The following is a 20,673-nucleotide window of genomic DNA, read 5'->3' as shown; positions in this document are numbered from 1 at the left end:
CACAGCTGGTAAAGGAAAAGTTACTTTAATCATGTTCGAAAAAGTTGTTCGATTAAATTGTCCGCATTAATCCGATTAGCAATGCAAATCGTCAATCCTCGATCACCTAACCAACACGTTTCGACCACAAAAATCGTGGCACATAATCTTCGCCATTTTGCGCTTACATAATCGTATATAGCTGTTTCGTCGCGATCAAGTCCGCGATATCTGATGAGGAACGAAATCGAAAGTAGTCCCGTGTCGAAAAATGAACAGAGACGGAGAAACGCGCGGATAAACGCGAGATCAACTCTGATACAATCGCGAAGGACAGTCGTATTCATGCTAATGAATGTTTTTCGCTCTGCATCGATGCTAATCGTCGCTATATGCATATTACGCGTGCGTTCGATATTGCGTATACTTTTTATCAAGTCGTTTGGCCAAGCCACACCCGTGCGGAATCAGGGACGATCCTCGAGTCCGATATTTCCAGCCGGTCACCCGAATTCCGCGAATCGCGAATCCGGTCGCATTCCGGGAAAGAGAGAAAAAGATGTTTAATTTTGAGCTTACGTGTCCTGACAGTTAATGTTCTTCACAGTTAATGTTTTATTTTCATCCCTATAATTATCCCTTTTTTAATCGCTATAATTATTTTTTTGAAACTAATTACTTTTTTATTTCTTCACTTTTTTCCCCTTTCCATTATTCGTACTTCTTATCGCAACGAAAACATTTGCTACGTTTATGTAAACAAGTCTATAAGATATAGTCTCACTTTTCACGATAATTTAATTTGAAAGGATACAATACGTCAACAATTATGCAATTTTTAAATACAGAATAAATAAATAAACGACATTTTTCTACGTATGCGAGTTTAAAGCTTTTTAAACAGAATATAATAGATATGGAAATAATTATATACACATATTACATGTAATCGGAGCAGCTTTAACTTTATACATGAAATAATTTTATTTTTTACGATAGGATTAAAAGATCCAATTAATTTTGTTGAGAATTCTTTGGTTTATTTATATGTATATGGCGCGAAAATATTGCCGCCACGACCCAGATACTATTTACAATCGCGTTCGCAGACAATGTACGCAGCCGGCGTTTTTTAATTTATCGCGACGCGACGTCGGGATCACGAAGAGATTTCTCGGCGTAATTGCGTTCGCGCTCGGCTTTAGTCACTCGCGTTACTTAATTGACTTTTTTTTATCAGCTTTAATCGGATTGCACAATGTCGTTCTCTGCCACGCGGATCACGGATCTGGCGCGTGTACGCACACACGCACTCACGCATCTACAAAATTTGCATAAAGAATATCATGTTCCACGGCCGGAATAATCGGGCCCACGGCCCGCATAATCCCGGCGACTTTCTGACGGCCATCGTGCCGATTACGCTTTGTAACAGCTTCGATATATGTATAAAACCGAGTTTTTCGATTGGGCCCGCGCGCGTTTGCGACGCGAATACATTTCTCACTTTAAACAATTCCAATCAATTTTCTGAACGGCGGACATTCATTCTCGTGACGTCGTCATCTCGACGCACAAGATAAAGGTTGTTGTAATTTTATCCTCTCGATACATGTTGCTTATGAGGAAAGAAATCTTCAAGTTTCATAAGAATAGTTTTTACATCTACTTGCTGTAGATGTACGTGAAATTTTCAATAATTGTTTACTCGTTGCAATCTAAAATATTCTTGATTATAAATAATAGCTGTGAAAAAATCAACGTATCTATATATTGTTTCCCTAATATACCGACTAGACTTTTTTGTATTTATAATGCCCGTTAATTAGTCAAGTCACTCTTTCTGCGAGTACGCAGATGTAAAAGATACTAAAAGCAAATGAGGAATGAGAAAACGTATTAACAAGATTTTTTTGTAACAAGACACCAAAGTCCGTGTAGGTATCTTATTCCTGCTTATTATCGCGGTCAAACAGTTGCAGGTGATTCCGAGCAATTAAAATCCAGGCCGTGAGAGCACAGATTAAGAACAGATTTTTATTAAGTATACGTTTCGTTTTGCACACGGACGGCGCGTGTGAGAGGTCTCGAAGAAAATCGAAAGTCCGCCGCACACCGGTGCGCGCGTTGTGGCGCCAGCTGAACTTTAGAGATTGGAGGACTCATGGCGGACAACGATGGGTTACGTGATTTGGCAAATTGCTCATATCTGCTTAATTAATGGGAAAACGTATCGGGGGTCGCACACAGGTGCAGCTGCGCCCGCGCGTCACTGGCAGATGCGTCGGTCGCGTCCGAGATTTTTTTATTTACTTCTGCCATTTAACGTGTCGTGATTATGGCAAAGCGAAAATCTGGGTCGGAGAAACTTCGACCGCTCTCGTTTTCGTCCCTCTCGTCTTTTTTTCCCTTACATTTTTTCTCCTTCTCAGTTTTTATCTTTGTGCGGTTCGGGCGAAACATCTGGAACGTTGATAAACGAATGATCTGCGAATATGCAAATGCGCGACCAAAAGTGTTTTCTTTTCCGTGCAGCAAACAAATCGACAGTGATTTAACCCAAACGCTATTACAGTCTTAACGATACAAAATTAACAACCTACCGGTACATAAGCATTTTTCAGAACGCACGAAAAGTCGAAGAGGCAGAGCGATTCATTATTTTTATCTTTCCCCTATAAATTAATTGCAAAAGAATTTTATATAACTGAGACATGCAAATGTTGCAAAAACGTCTTTGGCTATCTTGATCGCATATTTTTGTTCGATAGAAAGTGAAAAGCGAGAGGTTGATGAGTGGATTAGATACTTAAAATCAGAGGACGTCTACGTTCAAGCATATCGCATCGCGGCACGATTCTTTTGTGAATTGGCAAAGAAACGTGTGTATTATTTCGTCGCGGTAGTAGAACAAGCACCACTTTTTATGCGTTTCATCCCATCTGATTAATTATAGATTAAGAATGGTTGGAATAAATTGAATATTGAATACAGCTACGTACCGAATGACACCACCCAGCGTTGATCGTTATCACGGACCGTTGACAAGTTCTTGCCTTTGTAGTGAAACGTCACGAGTTGCAACAGTGTGTATTATATTTGAGCAACGGTATCCAATACTTTGTCCTCACAGCTTCACTTTCGGAGATCTAGTCTGATATGGCGCGTCGCGTAAGCGCTTTAAATTTGATCTGCACCTTAATATTCCGATCGAGTTACGACACAGTAACTATCATTAAGCATAATACATTCAAAGGTAAAACTGATGTATGTAACTGGAGAATTCATCACTCTGTAAGAAGTTAATGTATACTGGTCTCACGTTTGGGATCCGCGATATCTGGAATATATATCTAATAGGATTCGCAGAAACGAGAATCGATCTTTAAAAAATTTCCTTGATATGAAATCTTTTAAACGACAATGAATATTTAAAACGAGTTGTCTAGATTTTATCTTTTGGATAAAAGTAGTTTTTGAAACAAATTAAACAAAAAGTTGTTTTATTTTTTTTTCCAAGACTTCTCTCGTATAAGTATACGAGATACGAGATATAGAGACGGTATGTTTTAAACTGTCGATTGAAAAAACCTTGATCTTTTTTTAGCAGAGTTTTTTGCGGATTGCAAAGATCTATGTGTACACATTCTCATTTTTATGAATCCTGAAATATATCGTGCAAGAATTTATAACGTCAGGGATAATAAGATTGATCCTAAGTTTCTCGAACTTGGTACTTATACTTTTTCCCGTGTGAGAAACATTTCTATCTTTGAGTATGATTTTAAATATTTCACAGTACGTGCCGGGGAAATAAAGATAGGAGGAGCTAGTTATGGGATCAGGTGTCACGTAATCGCTGCGTAAGAGAGAAATGATTTTTGATCTGATCGTAGCGCGAACGCGCTAACGGGTCAAATGCACAACAACAGTTTCCGTTGGAGAACGTGATTCACGATCCGCCGCGATCGAGGATCTACCACGTACAGCCGCCGCCGGCCACAGTTTCTTGCTCAACTGTTATTCGTTGCCGTTTCAGAACCCCGATACGCGGGGAATCTTTATGCTATTCGCGCGGAGATATAAAAGAAGAAGAAGAAGAAGACGAGGATGAGGAAGAGTTCGCGAGTGAACGTGAGATTGCAGCGAGCACCTGCGAAGACATTCACCGGCGCGTACGTGCAGCACGCGATCTATCGATATCGACGATAACATTCCTCGACGTTGGGGGGAGGCGAAGATTCCCTGGATCAGATGGTTTGATGCTGGAAGCTCGTTGTGTAATCTTATCGTATGTCGCTATAAAATAGGATACGATAATTGATTTCATATACAGGATCGTGCATATACAGGATGCTCCAAAATCGGATAATATTAAAAGAGATAGGTCTTATGTGATCGATATGGAGTACATAGATGTCTTTGATCTCGATCTCTCCGTAAAATCTTGATGTTAGATTCTTATTCCTTAGACTTTAATCTCATTCGTAGATCAACTCAAATCAATTCCATTTCGAGATCTCCATCATCGCGATCGGGCGTACTGCGCATCGCATTGTAGCGAAACCTTTCACATCGTTCCCTCCCCCTCCCCCCGTCATATCTAGATTAAAAGGAGCACGACAAAGTCGACCGAAGCGTCGCCGATTAATCCAAGTATTGGTTTACTTCTCCACTTATGTCCTTCAACGTCCCATCGCAGCACGTCGTGTATTACAGCCCGTTCCATCCTCGTCATCTTGTCGATCTGAAAATTTCGCGAATCATCGCTCATGAAAGCGTTCGATAAAAGCGAAAAAATTTCGCCAGATACAGCGATGACGGGGAAAGAGACGTCGTCTCTTCTTTTCTTGTCTGTTTTAATATCACATCATTTCGGTTTTGTTTGCGAGCTCTCCCCCCATTCGTCTCAACGACACCCATTTGCGGCGCTTATGTTAATCGAAGCTGAGAGATCTTTCGACGCTTGCCTGGCTATATTAATCGACACGTGGTGGTGGATTACTCAATCCCCGACGATCGACGGGCTACATTCCTGGACGATTTACTTTCAGAAACGCTCCTCGCACTTTCGCTCTTGATCAGAATCTCGACGATTGCACGCGGACGTTAGATTTCGTTCTGATTGATTGATTAAAGTTTGGGGAAAGGTGTGTCCGGCGTGTCGGCCTGACGCCGCTTACCTCTGATCGATTCTCGCGTAACCGTCCACATAAAAAGCCCAACGAGGACACGATTATCTGTATTAATGTTCTTTTTGCACTCTTCGTTTCTCCCGCGTTTCACTCCGTTTATTTTATTTCTTATCTCGATAGATCGTGATCTGTTTTTTTTCTACCGTCGCGTCGCGGGCGATCGTATGGCGATCAGTAGCGAGGCAAATTAGAGATCGCTCGATGCAAGATAGATTATAGACATTTCGAGGTCATAATTGCAGAGTGTTATCTCAAAACACGGTCGATCTACTTATCAATATATTTTTTGGAAGGTATATGCTCTAGTAAACATTCGTTCGCTCGTACGATATAAATAATCTGATGTCAGATTTATGAAGGAATTTATAGATAAGACATGATTAAATGTAGCTCGTAGACAGTTTGTGTAATATTATTGGAATATATTTTGATATTTTAAATGTCCTTATAAATTTCATGGATTAAATTTTGAATTAATATTACCATAAAATACTTTGTGTTTTATAAATTCATTACAGTAATTTATCAAGGATGCTTATTAGCATTAAAAGTTGTATCAATTACTGATTTAAACATGCAATGTGGTTTTACCGTTTCAACAGCGAGTCCTATTTTAATTTATTCAAATAAATATATGGCATCGAATGTTTGCTAAAATAAATAGAGATATCGGAGGCGGTGCGCATCACGTATTACTAATTTGCAATGACAACTCAATTTCTTTCGACGAGTTTCTTGCTCCACTTTCATTTTCATGTGTCATCCATAAAAAATTGATACCAAGAACATAAATAAGCATCAGCAGGAGAGACAAGCAGCGCGTATAAGAAGAAACGAGAAAGGATCCTTAGACAGCTCGCTCGCGCTATTAGAAACTAGTTTTACTGCTACGTTAATCCATTGCTAGATAGCTTTGCACGCCGCACCGGTCCGAATACGCGTTCCCCTTTCAGCTCGTCTTCCATAATCGCGCGCAAACGACTATCGCGCGGTCGGCAATTAATATATGAAATCGTTCCACGCGCAACCCCGCCGCGGCCTCGCTAATTACCGGCGAATTTCTGCCTCCGCTGCGCGAATTCAGGAAAGCATCCGTTCTTTTTCTCCGAAAGTTTCTCTGAATCGTTTCGAATCGATTGGGAAAGAGAGAAAGAGAAGAGGGTGCGCCGTTGCACCTGCGGTAATTGTCGGTAATTAGTAACGCGTTCGCGAACGTAATCTCGGATATTCCGTGTTCTATAACAGCGCGAGGATAAATCATTCCTATTAATTGCCGGGTTGCGAAAAGAGAAGATTGTTCTCGTGGATTGCAACTTTGTAATCGCGGAGGTGCATGATGCTGGAGTGTAATATCGCCGATATCGCGCCCCGATATTACGGTGGAAACGTTGCGCTTCATGTACTCTTCTTGATTCATGGAATTTGGGCGCGATTGATTTTTATTACATCCTTAAATTCTAGGATCTTTAATTCCACGAATAGAGACGCTTCGTTAACGCAAAAAGTTGATTATAATGAATTAGTTAAGTGTGATTGGTGAGGTAATTATTTTTAAACATTTCAGCTTGATGTTACAACCTAGGTATTTCAAAATATTTGCGAGATTGACGAAAGGTCGAGACCGTAACAACGATTCGTTCATGTGAAACATTGCTCGCAAATATCCGCGAACGTCGGGAATCGGGAAATCAATCTTTTCTTTCGTTAAAGTACGTACTCGACGAATTACGTAATCATGCGGCATATCCGTTCGCAACTATTCAGCTGTCAAAAGCTGTTCTTTGTTGTACAAACTCTCGCGAAATACTCGCGAGCTGCTCTTATTTCCCGCGATAACAGTCATTAACCGGCGGGCGAAACGAACGGTTAGGGAGTGAACGGGTTAAATCATTACGATATTATTCAGTGACAGGGTGTAATCATCGAAGGCGAAGTCATTAACATCCCACGTGCACGTCGGCCCCTCTGTTGTGTTCATTGCTTCTTTATCTGCTCCTTGTCTCGTCAATCACGAGTCATTTTATACGAGGTGTGGCAAATTTGATTTCTATATACGCACAATTTTATTAAATATAAATTTTATATAATATATATAACTTTATGAAATAAAATATTGATATCTAATAATGTGAAAGATATTTATGGTTGAGTCCGGGAAAACAGCAATAAAATTAAAGAAATGCTCAAGTCGCGCACCGGAATTGTGAAACTAAAAGATGGGAATAAAAATTAAATATCAGGGACGCATATTAATTTTGAATGCGTATGGTAAAGTAAAAAAATGTTTAGACTAGTAGAAATTACACAAGATATACGTATGTAACATATTAAACACAATGTAATTTATGTGGATTATAAATTTAAATATTAGTAACGATTTTTATAACGATATGATTTTTTACGACTGGTTTTGTTAAATTCAAATTGTTTTTGAATAATGGTTCCGCAAACATTTATTTCAATGTCAGTGGAAATCTGGAAATTCTTGAATATAAAAATCTCTGATTTGTTTCTTGAGTGTTTTCCTTTTTTTTTTATACAAAAGATATGCGACTGTGAAATCATAATACCGCAACATTCGTCACGCTTGGACTATTAGGTTTGAAAATCAGAATTCGTGTAAAACTATTGCATCTTCCATTCACTTACCATCTTTTATAGCTAATCATATATTAGCAAGATGTTCCGTTCTCTCGCTTTTTCTCCGCATTTTGCCGTAAAGTTTGCGTTATGGATCTGCGGCAATTGCGCAAAAATCTCACGATCGAAACAAGTTTGTATACCGATTGAATTTTTGCTAGATCTAAAACGAGTGTGCCCCGTCATCGTGGACGTTCCCTATATATTGAGATACAGGATAAAAAGGATATTCTGCTTCTTGATCAAGTATTGAGATGAGTATAATGAGAACGCGAAATGATTTCGTTAGGTAATGGTAGACTCGAGTTTTACTATACACCGATTATACAGATTATAATAAATATCTTTTAGCGATAATAGTTGTAATAATATCGTAAATATATATTACATACACAATACAGAAACCTTGAACATTTTTTATTACAAGTAGATGATTTGTGTAATATATGTATATGCCAGTTGTCTTTAAAAACATCATGTCTTTCTTCTTTACCTCTCAGAGCGAAGAAGATTTAATTTAAAATAATATTCTTGTTTAATACAAGTAATTAATAAATCGTAAATACTCGAACAAGAGGATTCAACATCTGACACACGTGTATCTAAAAGAAGAAACAATTTCTTTAAATCATGTCTCGCTATACATTAATTGAAGTAAAAACTATATTTCCAAGATTAATACGCTTAGATACCTTGATCTTTTCTATGTAAATTAAAAGTATTTTACTCGTTTAGAAATAAACACGTCTAAAACACAGACGTACCTTACCTGCCTCTTGTTTCATTAATGATTATAAATAGTCGAATGATTGAGCTTATTGATTGACGTTAACGCATCTAAACTGTTTCTCAGTTTCATGTTGCATAACATAGTCCGTTTATCCGGTCGTTTGCACGTGCGAACTTTGCTCATGTTTCTTCGAGTGGCTGCACGATATGGCCACTCGTGGATCACGTCGGGTCGCAACCCCGTTTCGTTTCGCACGCGATACCGCGCGATTACGGTGTACGGCAGATGGATAATAATCGACCACGGTGTCGTCACACGCGGTGGTAAGAGGCGAAGAAAAAAAAGAAAGGATTACGGCGGTAACCGGTGAAAGTAAAGTATCGTTCACATAAGGATTAGTTGCGGGATGCAACTGGGAAGCTGGTCGGCCGACGCATCAATTCGCACAAGAAGCGCACTAACGTAACGTCGGATGCTCGCTACTCCGTTCGCGAGCACTTTCTATAGACGTATCGCCCTTTTTTTCCGTGTCTTGCCGAAGCCACCTATCGTAATCATTCCGTTTTAACGCGTAGTGTTAGTGTAGAAAGCGCATGTAGTGCAAACAAATCTAACATTATCCTCGTAGCGCTAAAAGATGTAACGCGCCACGTGAAAGTTCGAGCAAATTTCCAGTGCAAAGTTGCAAATATATATCCTTGACTTTAACACGCGAATTCAAATTTAACAAATTGAAAGACTCCCTTGGTGTAGTATCCTTTGGATTTATAAATTTTTATAATATAGATGTACCTTAATTTTATAAATCTCATACGCGCGCAAAATTCGCATTTCTTCGATTTTACTGCTACTTGGCGTTGTGCAGCTTTATGAATCGGCCATAAGTATGATCTTTGATATTATCGTCATTTCATTTCACAAATAAAATGACGTCAACACATCGTTTGATATACGTATTATTTTATTTGTGAAATAAAATGGCGATAATGCATCCATAATACACACGCACATCAAATTTTATTTCACAAATATTTATGTTTATGTATATTTACAGAGAGAGGTATCCTACTTCTCGTCTTCCACTTTGCGTTAATTTTACCGATAGATTCTGTGGTGTCTTTAGAAATGACTTTTCTTCAAGAAATATTGAGACATCAATAATTTCCGCGAGTAATAAATGAGTAAAATAAAAGACTTCTTCATAAATTAAAATGCAGAAAACTAAATAAATGGCAAACAGTTATTTTATCTTTCGGGTCAAGTTTATTTTAATAAAATTCTAATTCAGAGCTTAGTCACAAAGATATCTTGATGCTAGAGATTGCCTTGACATTTTCACTAAAGGAAAATTTAAATTGATCAAAGAATCTGTTGTCAAAAAATAATGCAGAATTCGGACAATGTATATTTTTTTACATATCGCACCCCGAGAAGAACACTGTCACAACTTGAGAAAATACAATTTTTAGGAGAGAAGAAACACAAATTTAATTAAATTTCTTTTAATTGTGAATCAACTAACGCAATTACAATTACGACATTTTGTTATAATAAAACTTGAATTGTTTCTTGAAGAAGTCTGCTGTGATTTACTTGATGTCAATATTCATTTATGACACTATTCATCCAGGAAACAACAACATAAACATAACCGGTTTAAAAAAATGACGATATTTCTACCACATGCAGCGGGTTTCGCATATAATACATATAGACTTGTGATATTACCATAGCATGTAGGTAACACTTTAGCCATACTTTTTATGGGTTTAACTCAAAATTGAAATTTTTTGAGTTGTAACAGTATTCTTTTTTTTCGGGGTTCGATATATATATTCAATTCTGTATATTTCTCTGCAAACTTTTGCTTCTATATTTTCATGGTTACAGTTGTCCGCTTCTACAAATTCTTAGCTAGATAGACCTTTATCGTGATTCCAACAGTTTTTGAGTGCACTGATAATTTACGGGCAGAATTACGGAATATATCCAATCTGTACGCGTGTTACCGCGCATGAAAGATGGATTTCTCGACAGCGTGCAACAACGGACGGTTACTAATGGCGTAATTTGCACGCAATTTTGTCGCGCGGCGATAAAGTTTACGCGGCATGAAATTAACCTTTGATACAATAAGGAAAAAGAGCAACCGATATTTTACGGGTATTTTACGGATATCCAAGTTTCATGAATTATGAATTCCCTGACTTTCGATCGCGGCGTGGCGGCGACTTTCACACTGATCCTTACGCAGGACGAGCGCACTCTTAGTCAGCGGCTATACGTTTACTTTGCGAATAAAGTCCGTTGTCAACATTTACATACAATTATTATATGAATTACGTATGTTACAGAGATTCCTTGAGATTAATACGGAATATTGTGATAATTACCTACTTTTAAATTTAATCGCATTTTAATTTGATCAATATCGCGCGGATTATTGGCTGTTACGAATGTCACATATAAACTAATTTGATTAAAAAGATTAATTATAAAATATACCGTTTAATATTGGCACGTAATAAATTAAAGTAATGATTTTAAAACACGCATTCGCTGATTTTAGTCACACTTAACTCTGACAAGTAATAAAGTGCGTTAATTGAATCAAGTTCTATCGCCACAATTAGAAAGCCAACTTCACATACGTTCCATTTTAACAATTACATAATGCACTTGCGCTACCAGCAACCACAAATTTCATCGTTCACGTAATGCTCGAAAAGGGCAACGCGTTCCACACTATCAAATCCCATGTAATCCGATGTAACCGATATAACCGTCTCACTTATGACAGGCGTAGGCGGTTAAAAAATGGCCCAATCCATCTATGTTTAAGCCTTAAGCCTGAGCAAGTTACGGGTTCCGATTTCTAATTCGTTTAGGGTGTGATTCTAATATCTGGGTTCGCCTCCGGCGATAGTCTTCGGTCATTTTGCCAGATACAGACGAATGGAGTGCTTTCATGTTACTATACCGTATCGACACATAGATAGAACTATCAGGAAATTAACTCGTTAAGATTGACATCGTTTCGCCCAAGGAACAATCGACTTTCGTGTTTCAATTTATTGCACGTATCACCGAGAGAATATACAAGGTCATCAAAGCAAACGATTGTTTTGTATCCTTGAACAATCCATTATTCTTATAGTGTTCTTAAAAAAAGAGCTATAAAATTTTTTTTAAATATCTGTACATTTGTATATCTATTTCGCTGCTATATCAAAGTTTTAAAAATGCTATTTTATGATGTGTTCATTTTTCTATACCAAAAGAAATGTCGTCTAAGAAAGTTACATATAATATATTTCTTTTTAAAATAAGATGTAAAGTTGAAATATAACGGCATTATAGTATATTTATTATTTATAAAATATACAATTATGTATGTTTTTTTTATTAATTACATTAGTAAAGATTACTACAATGCACTTTGTAAAAAGTTATATAAATTTATTTTAAACCATTTTACGGATATATAAAAACTTTTTATTCTGTTTGTACATTTTCTGTTATAGTCTCTTATATCTTATATATACATTTTTTAGTATTAGCTTTCATAAATAAAGGGTTTTGCTCTAACAGGCCATGTAATTGCGGGCTTAGGTCGATCCGCCCGAGGTGTTCAATAGCGCCAATTCATCATCGCGCTCTTTTGGATCCGCGGGAAGACCTGGTTCAATTCCCATCGAAGAGCGTCGGTTGACAACAAATTAATAGAGCACAGTTAGACCGTTTCGCATCGTTTACTTTGCTGCTCTCGGGTTTTTCATTCCGGCTCGGCGAAACAAATCGTTCGACAAAGATTACGGTTGAATGCGACCGGCCTCCCACGATGCGTTTATAAGGGATCAGCATTGTTGCTCTTCACGTATATCCTTCGATAAGAAGTACTTAATCATCTCTGTGCATAACAGGAAAAATAACGGGAAAAAATTTTATTATAATCTATAAACATTAACGCAAATTGGCAGAAAATGATTTTGATTTTTTGAGAGAAACCATGTTTCTAATCTTTGGTAATACTATTTATATACCTTTCTGTTTATAATTATATTGTTATATATTTCTAAATTACACTCTAACTTTTCTATATTTTAATATGCACTCATATTTTAACAATGACAATCTGATGGTAATTTATAATACGTATTATATTATTTATTTTTATTCGTTAATTGATTGTCGCAGAAATTTGGTTCATACTATCATAATACTCTATAATCGTTTATCAAACGATTCTAGAATCATTGCAGTTTACCTTCAACTCTAATCACAGTATCATAATACTTTATGATAGTTTTATTAATTTACTACATTTTCAACGACATTACTTTAATGTGTAATCATTATTACTCTCGATATAATTGCTTAATGTAATTTCTGTAAGAGTAGGTCATTTCGACTGCAATTCTTTTTGAAAGAACTCGCGACACAAATTGCTTTTCGTTCCTTGCGATTCGGTCGTTAAGTCTTCCCACAGTAATACTTTAATTGTACGAACAACTTGCACGTGCAACTCGGCTGCAATTTTCTCTTCGGGGCTCTCGGCGTTTCGTCTCGCGGAAGAAATCGCATTGTTGCGAAGCGCGGTGTAGTGCGCGCGCCAGCGCGAATCCACGGAATTTACGATGATACTTGCCGCGCGCGGTCCGAACGTGTAATTCCGCGCGTTACATTCCACGATAGTTGTGTATTCTTCACACGCGGAATGCCCCTGATCGTTAATTCCACGGAACGTCGATAGAAGAATCTTGGGTTTACCAATAATCATTGTGAGGTAAATAATGATGCTCCGGCGAAAGATGAAATAGGCGAAATGAAGTGTTTCATTTCTGTTCATCAAGGATCATTAAAAGCTTTGGTTATAATCTCCTATAACCGTTATAGTCTTCAAAACGAACAATAGAATTGTATATTTGCAATTAAGACGTAATTTATTTTCACGTGAAACATTCAAGTTTCTCATATGTCATTTACAATATAATTAATAAATAACAAATCACGGATAACTGATGACTATCGCTGGAAGATCATTTTTGTAGCAAGTATAAGATGTACAGAGAAATTTAAAGAAAATGTTGCTAAAGTTTATGATGAAGGGGTAAAGAGTTAAAACGAAGTAATCTTCAATTCGCATGGAAAACCATAGGGTGTATCACGAAAGGGCAATACCCCCCGCAGAAACACAGTGGCCGTATCTCCGCCGGCTGGCAGGTCGAGGGCGAGGCTAATGCAGGAGTAAAGGTTATCTAACTAACGAATGAGACGCTCGCCTTCTCTTCTAGTCTTCTATATCCTGAAGGGAATACGTCGCACGCCCCTCATGGATGCGATCCTTACGCTCGCGGACGCATTCATCCGCCGTCGGCGTTATCGCAATCTCGCCGCTGAGATTCTCACGAGCTTGCCGTCATTCCGTCAGTTCTTCGTTGCCGCGCGTCATTTCCGTCAGAAAAACCGCCACAAGCGTGGGTGTCTGGCGATTAAGCCCGTAAGCAAGTCGATTTGCAAGTCGAGAAGAATTTTCTCGTCTAAAAATGTTGATGGTGTTATTTTCTTTTATATATAGATTTGCAGTATTACCGCGAATTGCAAACGAATGAGCGATCGTTAATTTCTTCAATGAAGCTAATCGCGTTCTTTTCTTGAAGAGAATTTATCAGTGCCGTGAATTCTTCTGCTTTTAATATTGTTTCACCAATATGGTCTACATCTCTACGCTAAAGAGTAGAAGACAGAGATAAAGAAAATTGTGTATATATATAAATTACGGAATTTTTAATTTTATGAAAAATATATCCATCGATCTTTATCCTACACTTTTAAATATTAAAGGACGAAATTTAAACCATTATCTTGAGTAAAATAACATTTTGTTATTTTTAACTACTACATGTGTGTCGAAATTTATTATTTTAACTCCACATTGGTTTAGTTAAGTTAATATCATTTTAGTTAAATTAACGACAGAGTAGGAGCAACGGCAACCTACGGGAATAATTAAAAATGACTCAAATTGAGTATAATTTTACTCTACGAATCTAACAGTGTGTACGTGACTATTTCTTTTTTTTTCATCTGCTCGGTTTCCATCATTGATCATTTCTCGGCATTCTCCCGTGATCGAATTCTCGACTTGTGTAACGAAATGTGCGATTGAAGGATGCATGCGTGAAAACGCGAAGCAAGTTGACGACTTTCCATCCTCGTGGTCGCGTGCAGACACGTTGTTACAGGCCGCGAAATGTCAAGGCATCCTCGCCGTGCCGAGTGAAAGGACGCGTCTCGCGTAGAGTCCTGTCGCGTCGGACCGGGCGAGCCCGCTTTTTGTTTTCCATCTTTGCACTTGGAATAATTAACAAATTAATACAACTGTCGCAGCTGTAATTGACCGCCGTAATCGCGATAAAATAAAAAAGGCATGCGGTTTCAAAGATTATCTGTGATAACTGCAAAATGAACATTGACTTCTTGGAATGGACATGTTAATATCTATGATGAGACAATAAATAAATTGTCATCAAGTTTTTGACAGCTTTTGATAACGTATCTTTTATTTTATACTGCAAAATTGTGTATGCAATAAATAATTATAGATTAGATATATATATATTTTTTTTAAATAATATAATTATATATAATTATAAGAAATCAGTATACATATATTTTCCATGTATAAAAAATTATTCTGCTGTTCACATTGTTAAATCTTTCATCAAGTTCGATTAGTTTCCGTATAAATCCGTTACATAAACGAGATATTTATTCAGCGCGGACTAGGATAATTAGACATTTATAGTCGTCTAATTTATACCATTTCTTCGATCAATACTATCGATTGGCATTCGATACGTCGCGGTCGTTGTTGAATGAGAGAGAAAAATCGTAAAATACATTACGCTCGGCGAGGAAAAAAGTGTCGATGCATAACCGTGGCTATTTCTGCAACGATTTAATAATAATCGAGTCAAGATAAAAATGTTCTACGGCTGGCGCATATAAATTTATCATGCGCAATTACTAAAGATTTATAAATATTTATCGATAATAAAATGTTGTTATAGCGGTAACACTGCATGTATCCAACTTTTAGATTTTTATGAAAGATGTATTATAGAATGGACGATGTAAACATATGTGTTTATGTGTTTATATGTATACATTCTTTTTTATTATTGTATATTTTCGTCCTTTGTCTATACAAGAGGTACGTATGTGTGTTTACCTTCCTTATAGAATATTTTTAATCTCTATTATTATATATTCTCAAAAATTGTAACATCATGGAAAAGAGACTTTTTAAATCTTGTGTCATGTATTTAACAGCCATGTTTTTTATATTGCTATTATATTACAATTTTATATGTACAATATCTACAAGAAGGTAACCAAATCAATAATATTTTTGAAATTACTTTTAGAGGTTTGAATTAAACAACGTGACCGCGCAGTTACAATGAATCTATAACGTGTAGGTACACAGTACCGGTTATAATTCAGTTGCAAAGGCTTTATATGTACTCGAAAGAAGTAGAATGCAGGAGTTGGCGCCGAGAGTTGTCTACACTACTTGCAAGTAGGCAACCTTGTATCGATAATATATATATATCTCGAGAGAGGTCAAAGATTATGTAGCGCAGTATCGATAAAGGCGGCCACACGTGTACCATGCATAACTGATACTTATGATCCATCCATGTCGACTTGAATCTCCGGTATAGAAAATATCGAATAGACCGCGCGGTAGAGTTAGTTACGGATGTAGTAAATTCGTAGTATGATCGAAAAGTGATTTTTGAAGAAAAAAATCGCTACGCGAAAAGTCAATTTAAGAAATAAAATTCTCTTTTATTTTGTAAAGAAACTTTTCTTTTTAGAGAGAAACAACTTTGAAAGCTGATTTTTTCTATTCGTTCTGTTCGTCCAAAGGAAGATGCTTTTAAAATTGACCCAGGTGACCTTAAAAATAAATGATTTATAGAGTACAGCGTATGCTAGATAAATAGCATCGTAGAAATCGCTTTCCAAGAAAACAAGGTTCCTTGGATCTTGCCATCCGATCTGTGCCATAGATTGCTTTCTCGAGCTAAACACGAGTTACACGAAATTACCTTATTTTCTTTGCAGGGCAACGACACTTGCAAAATTGATTTACGTCAGTTTCAGAATAACCGAGCTATCGGATTCTTTCACAGAATTGCCTCGCCGTTCTTCCGGGTTAGCTTACGCTCCACGACATGCATCTCGGGAGATCAGCGAACGCTCGCGCTCCTCGTGGCTCGTCGCGCGATCCCCGAGGATGACACGTATCTCTTTTACATTGCTGGCGCGGACAGCGCAGCTGCTGTGGAACGCCGCGCCGGGCTCTTGTCCCACGAATAGAGGAGACGTTAACGGTGCCCCCGTGAGCGAGATGGGCGCTCATTAAAACTAGGCTGTAGAACCCAGCGTGTTTAGTACCGCTGACAAATGTGACGATCCGAGGCGCACCGTAACCGAGCTCGGCGGATCGTCGTGCCGCCGCGCCGCTATGGCATAAGTTAATTATTGTCGGCCGCAATTAAGAGCCGTGCTTTATTGAACACGCGCCGGCGGTATGTTGGAATCACGCGGCACGCACGCCGCATGCGGGATCATGGGAAAGGGTTATATTAACATCCGGCCCAAAAAACGTAATACCCTGTAAATCACGACGTTAATTAAGCCCGTTGCGAACGGCGTCGGATTCACCTCGTCTCCTCGTCACCTTGGAGATTCACGGTAGTCGCCTAGCTCTCGTCTGAACCCGCGGACGATGCCTCAGCTGCGGTAGCGATCGTAGATGACACGCGGAAGGGAGATGTCGAGACGATAAAGAGACGAGAAGATAGAGAGTCGGAACTTGCTGATGTATTTTCTATACTTGTGAAATTACGTCGCTGGTTTTGAGTGTAATAATGTTCAGTAATCATGCAACGAAGATCTTGTAATATAATCTAGGCATATTAATCCTCGACTTGACGAGAAACATTTATAAGAAAGTTTTAAAATGTTTCCTTAAATGTGATTGGATTGCTACACAGTTGAGTGTTTTTTGCTAATTAATTTTAAATGTTTTAAAGATATAATTTACCGTCAAAGGTAATAGAGTTTTATATTGCAATAACGGGAAGAAAATCTTGTTTTCTTTTTGACCCACGATAATTTCAAGATGTGATTTTTCGAAAGCGTTTACCTTCGGTGCACACTTGAGAGTAATCTTTATGCTCGCCTCATCTACAATGTGCTCTTGACATTGTAAACCGCACGGGATGAGAATTTCTAACGAAGATGCATTGCGCGGCGCATTTCACGTGGGAAAGATATAGATACACCGGCATCCTGTTGTAACCAATTCAACGTGTTCCATATCAATTTTTTTTTAATCAATCATCGTATTTCAGAATTCTTCCATTGCACGTGAAGCACTTCCATAGCTTTGTTGACTGATACATTACTTTTGATCGTGAGACAACTCTGAACTAATTCTGAAGATTAAAGTATTAACAATTTTTCCAAAAATGTACAATGCACATTTGACGCACAATATACAGAAATAATTGTTAATTATATATGATAATTTAAAAAATTATAATGTATATTACAAAGAACCATATATAGATATTTAAGAATGTTATCAACATATTAAACTTTATAATGTAATCAGCTTATGCTTATTGTTATTCAGTGAGTAGTTGCTTGTGAAAAGTAACTATAGAGTTCAGACTCTAAACTCTATTAACAGTATAGCAAAACGTGGCAGTCGTGGCGCATGTTAAGAAAAATACACATGTATTTCCTCTTTAATCTATATCTCTTTAATCAGAGAATACTAGCTCTTTAGAGACCAGTGCTGCGATTCAGTACTGCGATGGTGAGACGTGCCTCGCCTCAGAGGGACCTCCTTCACTTTTGACGAGTATATAATCGTGATGATAAATTTATCAAGTATGGAAATTACATAATATTTTTTAAAACAAAATATATAATAATTTCTGACACAATACATGTTCAGTATATTGCAAGATAACAAAAAGTTAATTATAATTTTTACCATCATATTTTTCGTGTTTACCACACGTCGCATATATTACTACACTTATTACTTGGTTAATTAGAGAATCGCGTTACTATGTTGGTACTTTTTTTTAATTAGGACGCACCGCAAGAATTCTTGCTTACTTTGCCGGTGTAATTATGTTGAAGGCACAATCTGTACGGATTAAATTAGGTAAAATATTGGATTATTAAATAAAATTTAGTACTCACAACTCGCGTCAAATTTTTACGAGTACGGTAAATTGTCATTGTGACCGGTAAGAGACGGGGGGGCTGGTAAGATGGGACTAGCGAGATAGGGCCAAGACCTTTGCACGCGAGAAATAGATGGCTGCATACTTTAACGTAAGCACGTTTTCAAGTGCATCTTAGACGAGCAGGTGATTATCCTCATGGAGCATGAGAAAGGCACTATAAGATGCAGGTATAATATCTTCAAATGCCTCTGCTTAGCAGCTTCTACGAATATATTCGCGTGTTTGCTGTTCCTTAAGCAGATTGTGATATATCACGTGACTCACATAAAGTTAATTTGTTAAAATAACAGATTTAATCCTGAACATAATTTAAAAGATTAAGGTTTGTGCGTGAGAGAGAAGAGATTGAAATACTTTTGTAAATTTAATTTTTTAGATTTAAATCAACTTCAAGAAGCTGTTTGTGTGCATATAGTTTCTGACATTTATATATTTATATTTCTGTCGTTCTATAGTAGTAAATAACGCATTTCAATTTGCTCGGGGAAGGATACCATAAATAATAATACCGTTAAATAAGGATACTGTAAATAATTAATAATCCCGTATAAGCGAAAAAGTCAATCTTGAAATTTTAGTGGAAACATTCCAATAAAGAATCGCGGTTTTTGATCGTCGAGGGCGCACACGTGTAATTTAATTTTTATTTCGTCAAAAGTGCAGCGATAGCCGCGCCGTCAAATAAAATTGCTGATTTAACGTCTCTGTTACGGTGCGCGAATAAATATTTGCCGTGCGTAGCAAAAGTTTCGTTTAAACGACACGCTGTTAATTATATGCCCGATTATTTTGGATTTGCATGCGCACGTGAAAAAGAAGCTCGAGGATCACGGCGAACTGCCGCGTAAATTGCGCGTTTAATTGAGCGACGCGCGCGTAACTTAGTCGTGCCGCTGTATTTAAAACGATGTATCTCGTATCGCGCAAGGACGACTGACTCGGTTTATCCAGCTTCGATGCATCGTACGTATTTTTTTTCGCGGGTGGCGAAAGAAATCCAGAGATAAAGAAATTAGCCTTTTAAAACTGAGCAAGTACGCAGGAGTAACTATATACTTGTAATAAAGAAATGAAATTGAATTAAATAGCACGTAGACAACAGCGAGCCGAGAAGAGTTTTCTGAAATAAATTATATATACAATAGATGAAAATTATTTTAAATCGAGGCCTCAAATATCGATCCAACTACTTTTAAATAAAAGTGAAAACAGAGACAAATCTCTGTAACACTTTTCACATCCTAACGGCGGGAAAATTGCAGGAAAAACTGTCTCAATAAGGGTGTGTTACTGTGCTACTGAGACCTCCTCCCTTGCCTTCGAGCATGAAAACAATTTGCATGCACACACGCGCTTAATGCACGCAAATAACAAACTATGGCGCTTTAATAAGCGCCCAAGTGCAGATAGAACGACGAGATACAAAGCGAAACGATCGGCCGGAAAGACTCGAAATCGCCGCGCTGCGGCGGCAGCGGCTGCCGCGGCTTCGCGAAAGGTTAAACGAGTGGAAAAAAGGAAGGAAAGAAAATAAAACGTCCGAGAGATCGTTCCTCTCCCGCCGCATAATCTGATGCCGTTCGCGCGCGCGATTACGCCATTCCGAGAGCTGCGTTTAATATCGGAGGACGTATGGCTCGAGATCTCGCGTACTACCGCGCGAATTTCCCTCGTACGTACAAACTGATCCCGTTACTTTCGAAAATCAAACGTTAGAACATTTTCCTCCTTCATCCTTCTTGTTTCCAACTTGAGATTGTTATGTACACAAGTCCCTTAAAGGGTC

At 37.7% G+C, this 20,673-nt stretch overlaps 1 protein-coding gene across 2 annotated transcripts in view; it reads left to right on the top strand.

Annotated features, from left to right (window-relative positions):
* Positions 1–20,673, top strand: part of LOC139810748 (EF-hand domain-containing family member B) — an 86,726-nt gene that overhangs the window by 8,886 nt on the left and 57,167 nt on the right. The gene's annotated exons all lie outside the window — the stretch shown is intronic.

The sequence above is a fragment of the Temnothorax longispinosus genome, chromosome 3 (assembly GCF_030848805.1).
Source record: "Temnothorax longispinosus isolate EJ_2023e chromosome 3, Tlon_JGU_v1, whole genome shotgun sequence".
NCBI lineage: Eukaryota > Metazoa > Arthropoda > Insecta > Hymenoptera > Formicidae > Temnothorax > Temnothorax longispinosus.
The sequence above is the reverse complement of the archived record's forward strand: the minus strand, read 5'-3'. Positions and strand labels throughout refer to the sequence as shown.